Below are 12,234 nucleotides of genomic sequence, written 5' to 3'. Positions count from 1 at the left end.
CCTTTAGCAGGACAAACGTGTCAATCCTACTCTGAGTTTTTGGTTTTATAATAACAAGGAAGTAGTGATTCTACCCTTCTGAGTTTATCATGACCATAGAAAGGAGAATTTCCCAGTCATTCCCTACTGCTGACTTTGTTTTTTCATGAGCAAGCTTGACAGGATTACAATTCCAGCCTTTTGATTCAGGGTTTTGTCCCCATCCTCTGATTGTTTTTTCCCCAAAATTATGCTTAAAAGACTCCATCATCAGTTTCTTGGGTCTTACTTTCTTGGAGCCCCCCTTCTGGTTGCTAAGGCAGAAAATTCTGACTTAAGTAAATCTTGATTTGCTCACTGCCTTGTCTGTATGGAGATTCTTCTACTTGAGGCAAGAACCAAGATCATTGTCTTTGCCTCCATTTTCCCTGTAACACCCCCACGCTTTGTAACCTTTAGTCATCACTATTCTAATTCAGGTCAACTGTCTTTAAAATTTCCATATATTAGAAAATTCACTATTTGTCTTTCTGTGTCTGGTCTTTTTCAATTAACATAAAAATCTCCAGTTCCATCCATTTTGGATAAATATCAGAATTTGATTCCTGTTATGACAGTAATATTCTACTGTGCATGTACACTATATTTTCTTTATCCATTAATCCATTAATGGGTACCAGTGTTGATTCCATACCTTGGCTATTGTGAATAAAGCTGAAGTGAATACAGGAGTGTAGAATTTGACATGGTGATTTCACTTTCTTTATAAGTACTCATAATTGGGATACCAGGCTCATATAATAGGTCTGTTTTTTATTTTTTGAGGAACCTCCATAATGTTCTCCATAATGCCTTTACTAATTATATTCCCACCAACAATATAAAGGTCCCTTTTCCTGACATTTTTCATTTTTACCAGCAATTTTTTTTATTATAGCCATTCTAATTAGACTGAGATTTTAACTTGCATTTCCATGACGGCTAGAGATATTGAAACAGTTGTCATGCATTTATAGGCCATCTGTGTTTCTTAGATATGTCAATTCAGAACTTTTGTCTATTTCTTAACTGGATTGTTTTTGTTCTTGTTGAATCCTTTCAGTTCCTTATATATTCTGGATATTAATCCTTTGTCATATGCATAGTTTATAAATATTTTCTCCCATTCTGTGGGTTTATCTTTACTCTGATGATTGTTCCTTTGTAGTTTAGAGGGTTCTTAGTCTGATATAATCTCATTTTTCTATTTTTGTTTTTGTTGCCTCTGCTTTAGGGGTCTTATTAAAAAAAATGTTGCCTAAGCTATCATGAATGTTTTATTTCAGTAGTTTCATTTAGATATTTATTAATCTTGAATTCATTTTTGTATAGGATAAGAAGTACGAAGTTGAATTGCAGTCTTCTACGTATGGAAATCCAATTTTCCAAGCACTGTTTATTGCAAAGACTGCCTTTCTTTGGTGAATGTCCTTGGCATCTTTGTCAAAGATTGGTTGGCTATAAATAAATGGATTAACTTTTGAAGTCTCCATTATGTTCCATTGGTCTGTGTGTCTGTTTTTATGCCAATATCACACTGTTTTGGTTAAAATTGCTCCAAAGTATATATTGAAAGTTACTGCCATGCTTCCAACTTTGCTCTTTCTGTTCAAGATTGCTTTGGCTATTCAGGGTCATTTGTGCTTCCACATGAATTTTAGGATTTAGTGCGAAAGATGCATAGGAAAGTGAGAGCTTTATCGAAGAGAGAGAGGCATAAATCTGGGTTCATATCGAGCACCAGGAGCCAGCCAGGTGGAAGAGCATCTAGGCCAGGAAGCCTAGGGGCACAGGGCTACAGCAAACCCCCTCCTGGCAAGAGGCCAGGGAAAAGAAGAGAGGGGCGGACACACCATGTCCTAGGCTTTTAACCCACTTCCAAAGGGGAGTGGCTAATTAACCTGATTGGCTGGTGGGCACCCAGATGTGGCAAGGTAGGAGCATGAGGTCACACAGGGGTGTGGTGAAGGTATCAGGTAGGGTGTGAGGTCACACAGGGGTGTGGCAAAAGCTGGTCTTTCAGTTCACAAACCTAATGGATTTTTGACCTATATGCCTACCTACTTCAGAGTAGTGAGTAAAGCTGCTGCCTATGGCACTGGTATCCCATGTGGACACTGGTTTGAGACTTGGCTACTTCTCTTCTGATACAAGTGCCTGCTAACGTGCTGGGAAAGCAGTGGAGGATGGCCCAAGTCCTTGGGCCTTTGCACCCACATGGAAGACCCGGATGAAGCTCCTGGCTCCTGGCTTTGGATTAGCCCAGCTCTACTCATTGCAGCCATTTGAGGCATGACCCAGTAGATAGAAGATCTCTGCCTGCCTCTGCCTTTCTCTCTTTTGCTTTGTAATGCTACCTTTTGAAAATAAATATTTTTAAAAAGAAAATAATTTTAGTAATGAAGGGAGTGGCCGAGAGCCGCCATAAAAATGGCCTTAATAAAATAAAAAGAACAGGAACTGAGACAAGCAATTCCAGAAACAGTCCTGGGAAAATGGGGAGTAAACTAGTTCACAGAGAAAGCAGATAGCTACTACCCAGAGATAAGGGCGACAAAACATCCTGGTATGCACATAAGCCCCCTCCCCTGTGCTTGCTCAAGCTTAACAAAGAAACCGCGAGGCACGTAGGGCACGTAGCCACCCGTTTCTCCTCCTCCTCAACGACCTCCTCCCCTTGTAGTTGCCCAATGAACCTTCGCCACCCTATGGTATGTTAATTTTGTGGTTTTTCCCCTTAAAAGCTGTGTGAGATAACTGCTCGGGGCTCCTCTCTTTCTTGCTGCTTGCAGCAGCCAGCAGAGGGCCCATTTGCGCAAATGAAATAAAACTGCCTCTTGCTTTTTACATCGCCTGGCCTGGAGTCTGTGTTTCTGGGGTCGTCACAAAAGGGCACCGCTTTGGGGGTCCTTCAGTAACATAATGTTTTGGAAAAACAGTGGCAAATAAATTATTAGCTCAGTTCTTTGTCTCATATGGAAGAAGAATTTCCAAGTGGATCAGCAGATTTAAAAGCAAGATTTATTAGAGTCAATGACATCTAGCCAGAGCAGCATGGAGGGGGCCTTCTAAGATAGGAAAATACCCAAAGGACCCTGTTGCATTGGGGTTTTTAAGTACAGTTTTGAAGAAAAAAAACTTGACAATCAGATTAACATTCAGTTATTACAAGGCAGGGACAAAACCAATCAAAAGACCTGATTTACAATCCTTTATCCTATCTGGCTTACTGGAGCTAAAACAAAAAACCATCCAGGAGGGTGGGATAGGTCAATAGGTAACTTGCTCTGACAATAAACTTTGAGCTCTGATGGATGGGATCTTCACTCCCTTGCTATTGTCATGGTAAATTTGGAGATTCTTAAGGAAGGAGGGCAGGCATTTTGTTTTTGCTAAAGATAAACTTTTTGGGGGAAACAAGCATTCTACACCCCAAATTCCACTGGGACCACCCTGACTGCCTATTAATCCATCTGATTCCTCACATTAATGTACACCAAGTGGATGGGGGGAGTCTAGTGTCAGGGAAACCTGCTGTGTGTTACCCAGTAATCCTGGTGTTGTGGGCAGTGAAAAAGTGTGACCTTGGTACAGGAAGAATGTCCATGAGGACGAAGGCAATGAGCAAAGCAAGATTCATTTAAGTCAGAAACCTCCTGCTGCAGCAGACAGCCGGAAGGGGGCTCCTAGAGAGGCAGACCCAAGAAACTGTCTTGTAAGCATAATTTGGGGGAAAAAAACAGAACAGCATCTAACAATCAGAGGGTGGGGACAAACCCATCAAAAGACCAGAAGCCTGTGGTTTGCTAACTGCTTTCTATTCTCATTATAAATTAAAAACTCAGAAGGGTGGAGTCACTATTTCCTGGCACTTTTATCTTGCTAAACGTAGCTTCTGAGACATGGTCCCAACATAACTCCCTACTGGCCCATGTACATCCTCAAAGGGGAGGAGGAATAGAGCATAAGGGATAATGGTACTTGAGGGGAAATTAGGCACACAAGGCAATTCAAAGATGGCGCCCAAAGGAAGTAAGGTGGGTGGTACCCAGAGTTGTTTACCACCAAAGCCGATTGGCCATGCAGCATCAAGGGAAGTGACGACAACTGATGACGAGTGTACAGACATATGGCTGGACCTGTAAAAAATCGCCCTGTAAAATGACCTTTTAAGTAATTGGTTAGTCCTTATGCCCTGCCCCAGTAATCCTGCGGTCTTGTGCTTTAAAAGGCTTTTCTAGGCATGCAATAAATGAGTTCTTGCTTACTTGACTTGATTCCCCACTGCGTCTGACTGTCTCCGGGATCGGGGACTGAGGAATGGGTGAGCAGCGCACTTACCTTTCTTCAGACCCAGTCCATCCTCGGTCAGGTGGACTAAGACCCTGCATACTAAAACACATTCAACAAATTGTTAGTAAAATGGTACCATCTTCCTAAGCCAGGCCTGGCTTACTAGAAGTCAGGTGACTAAATGGCCCAATCACAAGTGTCAGCTCTACCCCCACCCTAATGGGATTTGCTGCTCCCACTTCCTTACCTCTGCAAAGCTGTATAAGACCTGTTCTCCCAGCATAGGCTGCTGTGCTCTTGTACATGGGGAGGCAGCCTGTTGGGTTTCCCCACCCAACAGTAAACCTTTTCCTTTACTCCTGTGTTTGGTGTGTTTTGTGGTGACCTTTCCTTTCAGAAGGAACATTTTAGTGTTCTATAGTACAGTGGGGTGACTATAGTTCACAATAATGAATTATATACTGTATGAAGAAATGGAAGAGAAGCTCTGGTAAATTCCAAACAGGAAGAAAAAGAAGTAAAATCAGTTGCTTAGTTTAATTGGTTTATTCTGTATAAATATGGTGAAATATTGCATTGTACCCTATACTAATGCATACTTAATACATTAATAAAAATTTGTAAGTAATAAAAAATTTATTCATTTTTAAAACTAAATAATATTTCAGCATATGTGTTGACTACGTTTTGTTTATCCATTCATCTATTGATGGACTTTTGTGTTGTTTCCACCTTTTGGCTGTTGTGACCAGTGGTGCTGTACACAGGTATCTGTCGCAGTCCTTGCTTTTGATTCTTTTGTGTATATATACGTAAGTGGAATTGTAGGTCACATGCTAATTCTATATTTTTTGAGAAAACATCATTCTATCTTCACCATTTTATCTTTACAGCAGCAATACGCAAGAGTTCTGATTTCTCTGTATCTGTGCCAATATTTGTTATTTTTTGCTGTGTTTGGAAAGTAATCATCCTAATGAGTGTGAAGTGGTGTCTCATTGAGTTCTGGATTTGCATTTCCCTGAATAATGCCGATGTTGAGCATATTTTAAAGTGCTTCCTGGTTACTATTTAGCTTCTTTGGAGAGATATTTATTCAAGTCCTGTGTCCATTTTGAATTCGAATGCTTTTTTCTTGTTGAGAATCCCTGATCTTTTAAGTAAAATATAGCCAGACATCGTTTAACAGGTGTCTGAAGACCTAAATCATCACAGGGAATATGAACTAATGCACGGTATGTATGTTGCACTGGGAATCCTTGAAGAAGACAGGGCTTTCCAGGGGTTTCAGATGTTTCTTGAATTTATTGTGTGAATTTTTTCTATTAATTTTTTTCATAGCAGCTCTTTGGTATCAGTATGCATGTGTGTAAATGATTTTCTTTTTCATTTGATGCTTTAATATGATTTTTCTTGGAAACCAATTAATCCAACTTGTTAAGTTCTACTTAAAGTTAGACTAAATATGCCTCTGTGAAGACATAGGAGGCTCATTTATGGGTAGATAGTAGAAACTTTATTTTGTGGAGTTCCAGATGTCACACATATTGCTTACTTTTCTTTTCTTTATTTACTTATGGAGGTAGGTAAAATTTCTTCATGGTATCTTTCTGAGGAAGTCAGTTCTTCAGTGTAAAATTCTAGCCAATTTGGTTGTTTATCTGTCCTCTGTGTGTCTTACTGTATTTACCATATTGAATATATAGTAGATAACTAATGAATATATTAAATTTTCTTTTGGTAGATTCATTTTAAGTTATATCACAGGGAACTTTCTATATTTTCCTAGGGTTCTTTTAATCAGTTTTTGTTTTCATTGATTCTAAAATCTCACTATTATGAAGAAAAGGCCTTTACATTTATTTATTTTGATACTTTAAAAAATATTAACTGTATCAAGAAGATTTACTGTGCTACAAATAACCTAAATCATCGCTGTTAAAACATTAGCTTCTTACAAATCTGGTAGTCCATAGTTTGGGCTAGACTTAGTTAACTGGACAGTTCTTATGGTCTCAACTGGGTTCATACTTGTGAATGCAGTCAATTGACGTGTCAGCTTTATCTGGTTGATTCTAGATGGTTTTATTCTTAAGTGTGGAATTTGGCTTGCATGACCATGGTTTCTGGGTCAAATATCTCCCAAGCTAGCCCAGGCTTCTTTACAGGGTTCTGAGGGTAACAAGTAAAGCTAAAACTCCAATAGGTAAGCTTCTTTCGTGACTTTCTTTGCCCATCCCATGTTTACTGTGGTCTTGGTCAAAGAAGATACCCGGTTAAGCTGAGATTCAGAAGAAAGAGATATAGATTCTATTGTTACCTAGAAGGAACACTGGCAAACTCTTGTGATTATTTTTCGTTTTGTTTAGTTTGTTTTCAAACTACCACAATATCAGTATCAACTCGTGACCTTGATTTTTGTTGATAATTCTCATGTGAAAACTGTAGTTCAAAAATGTAACATAGGCATGTTCTATATAGGTTTATGCAATAAATACAGGCCACTGAAATGGCACAACAATGCTGGATAAACTCTTTGTTTGAATTTTATTTACAATATATTTCAACAAATTTAAGAATTCAATTGTTTGTTTATCAGTTTGTAAGGTAAGGGAATTACTAAAATGTCAAAATCTCTTTGCATTAGTCATATGACAATTGAATTCAAGAAATTTTTAACATTAAGTCACTCCCCAAAGAAACTTTGTCCTTTTAAAATTTAACCTTTATAGAATATCAGAAAAGTAAAAAAAAAAAAAGAAATAAAAAAGCAAATGTAGAGTAAAATTATAGTCATAAATCTATTGAAGTTACCTAAGTTATTTGGAAACTAATTATGACTGTGTGCAAAGCAAATGAAGTGAGAACTGAATTAATGAATACCAGCTACCTCCCACAAGCTAATGAGGCATGTTTTATACCAATAGTGCTTCAAATTGAAAAATTAAACCTCTTGGTGGGGAGAAAAAAGGAACAGCCTAAGTTAAGAATAACACAAAAGGCCAAAAAAACTTCCTGAAGGAGTTTCCTGGAATTAATAGTCTTTGCTTACTTTTCTATGGTATGGAATATAGAGTATAGAATCTCTGATTCCCTCATCTTTGCTTTTACTCCCTCCCTGTGCTCTCAAATTTGCTTTAGCTTCAAATAGTTAATGCAGAGTAAAAAGGCTGCTGGTTGAATGTAATTCTGTTTCTTAGGTGTTGTGTGTAACTTTGGTGTGATGCTCACCTTTCCTTTTGGTTTTCTTAGTGTGACTTTTCAACAAAGTTCTTTCTATAATGAAATCCTTTATAGATCTCATGCTTGCTAAAGTTTGTTGACCAAAGAAGTCATATGAATATGCACAGCTTCAGGAGAAAGGAAATAGATTCTACATCTCATGGAAGAAGCCATTGTGAACTGTTGTGATCATTTTTTGTTTTCAATCTCTGACAATGTCAGTATCAACTCACACTCTCTCTTACATACATGCGCATGCACACACACACACATATCTGAAAACAGAAGCAGATTACAAGAGATATTTCCTTTTGTAATTTTTGTTTCTGTATTTTCTCTCCTGTCCACCTTTTACATTCCTAAATCAGGATCCCCAGCTTACAGTTCGTGCAATGAGAACATCTCCCTTTCACTGTACATCACAAATCATATTTTGATATTTTTTGGAAGATACTATAATGCACAAAATATTTTTTCTTAAATATCAATTGTTTTTATTAATAATGTATAAAAGCATGTATGAGTTTGAAAATAATTTAAACCTTTTAAAAAAGATTCCATAAACAAATGTAATGTATGTTGTAACACATACTCATACAAATATGACATTTCTTAGGTATTGACGATTTTATTTTAAAGCTTTATTTATTTATTTGAAAGTCAGAGTTACACAGAGAGAGAAGGAGAGGCAGAGGCAGAGAGAAAGAAAAGTCTTCCATCTGCTGGTTCACTCCCCAAAGGTCGCAACAGCCGGAGCTGTGCCGATCCAAAAGGAGCCAGGAACTTCTTCCGTGTCTCCCAGATGGGTGCCAAGTCCTTGGGCCATCTTCTACTGCTTTCCCAGGCCGCAGCAGAGAGCTGGATGGGAAGTGGAGCAGCCTGGACTTGAACTGGCATCCATATGGGATGCTGGCACTGCAGGCAGCTTTATCTGCTATGCCCAGGTATTGACAATTTTGAATTAAGAGACATGAGAAGAAAACCCTTTCCCAGGTCCTGTAAAATTTTGGAAATTTTAGAAAAAATATTGTTGCAGGAGTGTCTTATTTGCTTAGGTTTTGCTTTTTTGGCAGCAAGCAAGATCATTTATTGTAGATTCAAAATAAGAAAACTCCTATATGATTATTAAAGAGAGATAATAGGAGTAACTTTTGTGAAAAGTTAATAGGTAAATCTTTAAGCTTTTTGCTCTTTTCAAGGAAAGTGGAATTTAAAAATAATTTTTTTCTTTACCTGTGGAGAAAATTTGTTAATCACTTAGCTATGTTAGCTTTTGTCCATTTATTTAAAAAGCTAAGAAAATTTCATATGAAATTAAGATATATTTTAGAAAATTATAATAGCAAATACATATAATTTGTGAATATTGTATCATCATTTAGGATTTACTTAGTTTAATTTTTATTTATTTTATTTTATTTTATTTGAAAGCTGAGAGAGGGAGAGAGAGATCTCCCATCCACTAGTTAACTTTTCAAATGTCTGTATCAGCTTTGGTTGAGCCAGCTGGAAGCCAGGAGACAGGAACTCATTCCAGATGCTGTTGAGAAGATGTGTATTTTGCAGCTGTTGGATGAAATGTTCTGTGGATGCCTGTTGGATGCAGCTAGTCTAGGGTTTCAGTTTAACTTTGATGCTTCTTTTTTTGTTTTTTTTTTTGTTTTTTTTTTTTTTTTTTCTGACTGAGTGATCTGTCTGTGCTGAACATGAAATATTATAGTACCCTATTATTATTTTGTTGGGAGACATATTGATTATATTAATATTTACACATTTAGGTACTTTGATATTGGGAATCAGGTATTTTTTTGTAGTTACTAAGAGGTTTACAAAATACCTGTTTTTCATTATAACAAGTCATTTGGAAATGATCATAACAAAATTGGTTATATAATTAGGAAAAGAAGCAAAAAAGCAAACAATGGTTAAAAAAACAAACCCTATACTTGTACTCTGTTCCTCTCCACATTTAAATTTTTGATGTCCCCTTTTATCTCTTTCTATACTACCTGCCCCTTAACATATTAATGTAGTTATTATTTAAAATTGTTTTTAATCTTCGTGCTAAAGGTATGAATGGTCTGTTTGCCGTGTTTACAATATTAGAGTTCTGTATTTGTATTCCAGGGAATTTCCTAACTCTTAATATCATCTTCATACTCATTAGCATCTGTTTATTTCAATTAGAAGTACTGTGTTTAGGATTGTTGTAGGACAGGTCTAGTGGTGATAAATTCTCTCAGCCTTCCCTTCCCTTCCCTTCCCTTCCCTTCCCTTCCCTTCCCTTCCCTTCCCTTCCCTTCCCTTCCCTTCCCTTCCCTTCCCTTTTTTTTGACAGGCAGAGTGGACTGTGAGAGAGAGAGAGAGAAAGGTCTTCCTTTTGCCATTGGTTCACCCTCCAATGGCCGCTGCGGCCAGCGTGTTGCACACCACACCTATCCAAAGCCAGGAGCCAGGTGCTTCTCCTGGTCTCCCATGTGGGTGCAGGGCCCAAGCACTTGGGCCATCCTCCAGGGCCACAGCAGAGAGCTGTACTGGAAGAGGAGCAACTGGGACAGAATCCAGTGCCCCGACTGGGACTAGAACCTGGTGTGCCGGTGCCGCAGGTGAAGGATTAGCCTACTGAGCCGTGGCACCGGCCTCAGTGTTTTCTTAACTGGACATGTTTGTCCCTGTTTAATATATATAGATGATTTAGTTGGGTACAGTGTTTTTGGCTAGCAGTTTTATTCCTTCAATACTGTGAGAGTCTCATTCCACTCTCTCTTTTTTTTTGTTAAGATTTATTTGAAAGTCAGAGTTACACTGAGAGAGGAGAGGCAGAGAGAGAGAGAGAGAGAGAGAGAGAGAGACAGGTCTTCCATCTGCTGGTTCACTCCCCAACTGGCCGTAATGGCCAGAGCTGTATTGATCTGAAGCCAGGAGCCAGGCGCTTCTCCAGGTCTCATGTGGGTGCAGGGGCCCAAGGACTTGGGTCATCTTCTACTGCTTTCCCAGGCCATGTCAGAGAGCTGGATGGCTAGTGGAGCAGCTGGGTCTCAAACTGGTGACCATATGGGATGCCAACGCTTCAGACCAGGGTGTTAACCCACTGCACCACAGTGCCAGCCCCCCCACTCTCTCCTGACCTGTAATTTTTCTGATGAGTTGTCTGCAGTCCGGAAAATTGGGCCATCCTTCTGTGTTATTTGTTTCTTTTCTATTGAAATGTTGAGACTCATCTCTTTATATTTAGCCTCAGAGAGGTGGGTTATAATATATCTTGGTGTATATTTGATTACTGAGGTTAAGAGAGGATGGTAAAGGCAGTCCCTTGAATGCCTAGGCCAATACTAAACTGGGTATCACCTGAATTTTACAACCACAGGGCTCTGTGTGATCTCATGGGTGTGAGGCCCACATGAGGCTGATAGCAGTACAGGCTGAAACTTGAGTCTGTCCTAATGGGACACAGGTGCCTGATGCCAGGGCACATCCAGAGGCTCCATCTACAAGTAGTAGCCTGGGCTTCGTAGACTTCGTGCTCTGACGCTGGGTCTAAGAACAGCAGGAATAGCACTGAGTTACAAGGGAAAGCCCTGAGCTCATATTGCCACCCTTCTCTTCTGTGATTAAAGTCTCACTTCTTTTTGTCTCCTTAGGGTGGGAGATCAGTAGCGAATGCTATCCCTTGACTGTGCAGGTTGACACTAAGCTAACTCACACAAGAGACACACAGCTACAGGGGCCTTGCACAGACTGAGGTGCATGCCAGGCACGCACACAGCTGGTGATGACGCAGGCTGAGGCTGAAACACAGGTTGCAGCCTGGTGGCTGTCCAAATCATGTGTTGAGTATCTTTGTGGCAGGTCCAGCCCAGAGATCCAAGGCAACGTCTTATATTTGTTTCTGCCCTCCTTTTCACCCCCTGGAGTCTTGCACCTGTCTTCCCGTGGTTGGTGACAATCACTGGGGGTGTCTTAACAATATTCCATTGTGTAAATAAATAATTTCTTTCTATATTCAACTGTCAATGGAAACCTAGGTTGATTCTATGTTTTGGTAAATAGTAAAAAGTAAATAGTGCTTTACTTTTCTTTGAATGGTTTAGTATTCTGGTTGGATTACTGTATCATCTGGTAATTTTATTTCTAATTTTTGAGGAATCTCTGTATCCTTTTCAAGAGTGTATGAGACTTCTCCTTTCTCTACATCTTTGCAACATGTGTTCATTTTTGTCTTTTGTTAGTATCCATTCTTTTTATAAAGATTTATTTATTTATTTTATAAAGATTTATTTATTTGAAAGTCAGAACCACACAGAGAAGAAGAGGCAGAGAGAGAGAGAAGTCTTCCATCTGCTGGTTCACTCCCAGTTGCCTGCAATGGCCAGAGCTGTGCTCATCTGAAGCCAGGAGCCAGCAGCTTCTTCCTGGTTTCCCATGCAAGAGCAGGGGCCCAATGAGTTGGGCCATCTTCTACTGCTTTTCCAGGCCATAGCAGAGAGCTGGATTGGAAGTGGAGCAGCCGGGACTTGAACCGACACTCACATGGGATGCCAGCACTGCAGGTGGTGGTTTTACCTGCTATGCAACAGCACAGGCCCCAGACAAGTGTCCTGAAGCATTTCCTCTATGTCTTCTAGTAGTTTCTTAGTTTTAGGCTTTACATTTAAGTCATTGATCCATTTTCACTTGGTTTTCACCCCAGTTTCCCTGCAA

The 12,234-nt window shown here is 39.3% G+C and overlaps 1 long non-coding RNA gene across 1 annotated transcript in view; it reads left to right on the top strand.

The window, feature by feature from the left end:
- Positions 1–1,508, top strand: part of LOC138849745 (uncharacterized) — a 37,932-nt gene extending 36,424 nt beyond the window's left edge. The window contains exon 2 of the long non-coding RNA XR_011388874.1: positions 1,351–1,508. This is a non-coding gene — a long non-coding RNA (uncharacterized lncRNA). The remainder of the gene's footprint in view (positions 1–1,350) is intronic.
- Positions 1,509–12,234: the final 10,726 nt, after the last annotated feature.

Source organism: Oryctolagus cuniculus, chromosome 5, assembly GCF_964237555.1.
Source record: "Oryctolagus cuniculus chromosome 5, mOryCun1.1, whole genome shotgun sequence".
Lineage (NCBI taxonomy): Eukaryota > Metazoa > Chordata > Mammalia > Lagomorpha > Leporidae > Oryctolagus > Oryctolagus cuniculus.
The sequence above is the reverse complement of the archived record's forward strand: the minus strand, read 5'-3'. Positions and strand labels throughout refer to the sequence as shown.